At 46.5% G+C, this 4,300-nt stretch overlaps 1 pseudogene; it reads left to right on the forward strand.

Moving 5' to 3' along the window:
* The first annotated feature begins 3,829 nt into the window (after nt 1–3,829).
* On the forward strand, nt 3,830–4,294 carry LOC116547951 (annotated as a pseudogene).
* Nucleotides 4,295–4,300: the final 6 nt, after the last annotated feature.

Consider the following 4,300-nt stretch of genomic DNA (forward strand, 5'->3'; position numbering starts at 1 on the left):
CATTCACTTACTCTTTTGTAAAATCCTTTTAAAAAATTAGAGACAGGATTTCACTCTGTCACCTAGGCTGGAGTACAGTGACTTGATCACAGCTCACTGCACCCTTGAACCCCTGGCTCAAGCGATCCTCCCACCTCCACCTCCTAAGTAGCTGAGACTACAGGCACATGTCATTACACCTGGCTGATTTTATTTTTGTAGAGATAGGGTCTCACTCTGTCGTCCAGGTTCCTCCTGGGCTGAAGCAAGCCTCTAGCCTTGGCATCCCCAAGTGCTGGGATTACAGGCATTAGCCAACGTGCCTGGCCATAAATTCCTTTTTAATATAACTTGTTTACAGCAACAACTGTAGAATTTTGAGATGAATGACTAAATTGTTTTATCTTCCTTTTTTTCCCCTTCTGATATACCAGTTTTATTAGGTGATCTCTCTACGCATCAAAAAAACCCATAGCCAGGTGCGGTGGCTCACACCTGTAATCCCAGCACTTTGGGAGGCTGAGGCGGGTGGATCATGATATTGGTAGTTCAAGATCAGCGTGGCCAACATGGTGAAGCCCCACCTCTACTAAAAATACAAAATTAGCTGGGTATGGTGGCAGATGCCTGTAATCCCAGCTGCTCAGGGGGCTGAAGCAAGACAATCGCTTCAACCGGGAGGCAGAGGTTGCGGTGACCTGAGATTGCACCATTGCACTCCAGCCTGGGCAACAAGAGCAAAACTCCGTCTTGGGGGGGTGGGGGAGGAGCAGCAGCATTGACTGAGGTATTGTTCCCGGTAAAGTAATTTATATAGTGCCTCTTTAACAAGAACACATTATAAGGATTGCTTGAACCTGGCAGGCAGAGGTTGCAGTGAGCCGAGATCGTGCCATTGAACTCCATCCTTGGCGACAGAGCAAGATTCTGTCTCAAAAAACAGAACAGAACAACAACAACAACAAAAACCACACAGAGCATGGCTTAGAAACAACAGAAATTTATTTCTCACTATGGTGGAATCTCGGAAGTCCAAGATCAACGTGCTAGCAGATTTGTGGTCTAGCAAGGGCCCCTTTCTTAGTTCACTGACCACCGCCTACTCATTGCATCCTCCCATGGCAGAAGGGGAAGGGCCGAGGGAGTGCTTCAGAACTCTTCTGTCTTATAAAGATACTAATCCCATTCGTGAGAACTCTGTCCTCATGACCTAATCACCTGTCAAAAGCCTCATCTCCTAGTACCACTACATTGGGGGTTAGGGGCTGGGATTTCAGTGTATACATTGAAGTCATGTGGGACACAATCAATGTTCAGTCTATAGCAGTGGCCCATAACATGGTGTTCCAGGTTTAGTTCTTCATACTATTTCAATTTGCCCCCAAGTATATACTTTGAGGTCAGTTTTGTTTTAATATCCAGGATTCTTCTGAAGTTGCTAATTTTTAATTCCTAGTGTTCTCAGAGCCCAGTGCTAAAGCTGGTAATTATTCATTGTAATGTCTGGCTGGGCATGGTGGCTCATGCCTGTAAATGGCAGCACTTTGGGAGGCCAGGGTGGGTGGATCACTTGAGGCTGGGGGTTTCAGGCCAGCTTGGCCAACATGGGGAAACCCCATCTCTGCTAAAAGTACAAAAACTAGCCAGGTGTGGTGATGCGCACCTGTGGTCCCAACTACTAGGGAGGCGGAGGGTGCAGTGAGCTGAGACAGTGCCGCTGCACTCCAGCCTGAGCGACAGAGGGAGACTCCATCTGAAAGAGAGAGAAAAAAGGAAGGAAGGAAAATAGAGAGAGGAAGGGAGAGAGGAAGGGAGGATGGAGGGAGAGAGGGAGGGAAAGCAATGGGAAGGAAGGAAGTACCCACTGAAGAAAGGGTGCTAGGTTAAGGAGAGTCAGTCCTCCCTCTCTATAGTGGAATGGATTGAGTTTCCCCTCATTTCCCATTGAAACATTTTCCTTTTGTCCTTCTGTAACCCTTCACACCCTGCTTTATCCATTTTACTGCCGCCATCTTTTCAACTCTCAACTAGCTATGAGACTGCAGCTGATCAGTGTTTCTCTTTTATCAGCCTAATCAATGTTTCTCTCTTTTTTTTTTTTATCTCTTTGAGATGAAGTTTCACTCTTCTTGCCCAGGCTAGAGTGCAATGGCATGATCTTCCCGGGTTCAAGGGATTCTCCTGCCTCAGCCTTCTGAGTAGCTGGGATTACAGGCATGCACCTCCATGCCTGGCTAATTTTGTATTTTTAGTAGAGATGGAATTTCTCCATGTTGGTCAGGCTGGTCTCGAACTCCCGACCTCAACTCCCAAACTCAGGTGATCGAACCTCCTTGGTCTCCCAAAGTGCTGGGATTATAGGCATGAGGCACTGCGCCTGGCCAATGTTTCTCTTTTATCAGCCTTTTATTATACCTTGTGAATAGGTACAGTAAAAAATCATGTGGGAGTAAATAAGGCTGAGGACATTAGGAGATGGGAGAAGACTCTGGAAAACAGGGAGTCAGGAGCTGTTAATTGTGACACCTTTGAATTTGACTGGAAGTTGCTTTGCATTAATTGAGGTAGTAACGGAGTCTAGGTGTTTGGCCTGTCCTGTTGATGGTCCCATGTATGAGGTGTAGCTTTCTTCCTTCTGCATTCACGTTGCCTTTGGTGTGTGGCAGGATGGACCAGATGTTCCTGCTTGCTTGCCTCGCCTCTCATTTGGTCCTGTGCTACAGGGTTGCAAGTCCTGATGGACCCTTTTCTTATAAGTAACAGTTTCTATTGAGATATAGTTCACATACCATACAGTCGACTTGTTTGAAGTATACAAGTCAGTGGCTGTTAGTATAGTCACAGAGTTGTGCAACCATCACCACAATCAACCAGAACATTTTTCTTCATTCCCCAAAAAAACCCCACACCCTTGGCAGTCACTGCCCACTTCCCTCTAACCCACCCTAGCTTATTTCCTATCTCCATTGATTTGCCTGTTCTAGGGATCTCATACAAAGACAGTCCTAGCATATGTGGCTTTTTGTGTCTGGCTTCTATCACTCAGTGTAATGTTTTCTAGGTTCATCCATGCCGTAGCACGTATCATCACATAACTCCTTTTCACTGCCAAATACTATTCCACTGTATGGATATACCACATTTCATTCATTTACCAGTTGAAGGACATTTATTTCCACTTTTGGCTATTATGAATAATGCTGCTATTCATGTATCAGTTTTTGTATGGGCACGTTATCATTTTGCTCAGGCGTGGAATTGCTGGGTCATGTGATAACTGTTTAATATTTTCAGGAACAACCAGACTGTTTTCTATAGTAACTGCACCATTTTACATTACCACTAGCAATGTATAAACAGTGTATATACGTGTATGAGGGTTTCAGCTTTTCCACATGCTTGTCAACAATGTTATCTTTTCTACCTGTAGTCATCCTAATGGGTGTAAATTAGTACCCAACTGTAGTTTTGATTTGCATTTCCCTGATGGCTAATGATGAATCATCTTTGGTGCTTTGAAAGGAACAATGCTGTATTTTTTTGTGCTTGTGATACTTCCTAACTTCTCTTGCCACAGAAAGAGGTGTTTTCAGGAATAAGTCATTTTTCCTTTAAGAGGAACAGGAAGTGTCTGTAGGTTGCACATGTAAGGACCACTTGGTGGTCTGACCTGGGCTCTTGTGAGTTAGATTGTTTTAGGACAGTCTACTTAGTGATTATGGTGCTCTTTTTTGCTTCTCAGTGGGACTACTTGTTGAGATTTGAGGAGGGAGGTGCTTTACCCCAGACCCTGGCTGGAGAAGACAGAGGTTCAAGGCTTGACACGTAAGTGGTTGCCCCAGGACTGTGGATGATGGCTGCAGAGACACCCAGAGTGACCACTCCACCTAGCCCATTGGTCCAGGTACCTCAAGAGAAAGACAGGAGGAGGAGGAGGAGGAGGAGGTCACCATCGTGATCCTGGAAGATCACTCCTGGGTGCAGGAAGCTGTACTGCAGGAGGATAGCCCTCAGTCTGAGCCCTTTCCCCAGAGTGCTGGCAAGGGCAACCCCCAGGAGGAACTGGCTGGAGGACTACAGGATGCACTCTGTTGCTTCCAAGAGCTCTGTTGGCACTGGCTGAGGCAAGAGGTTCGCACCAAGGAGCAGGTGCTGGCCTTGCCGCCAAAGGAAACGGCAAGGGCGTTGGCCCAAAAGCTTGGCTGCAAGGGGGTTGGCCCAAAAGCACTGAGGAGGCAGTGGCCCTGGCCCTGGTGGAAGACTTGGCCCAGACACTTCGGGACAGTGGTGAGATGCAGAACCTCATAGGGAGAGGGTGGGA

This window comes from Sapajus apella, unplaced genomic scaffold (assembly GCF_009761245.1).
Source record: "Sapajus apella isolate SASKATOON/1434 unplaced genomic scaffold, GSC_monkey_1.0 scaffold5724, whole genome shotgun sequence".
NCBI lineage: Eukaryota > Metazoa > Chordata > Mammalia > Primates > Cebidae > Sapajus > Sapajus apella.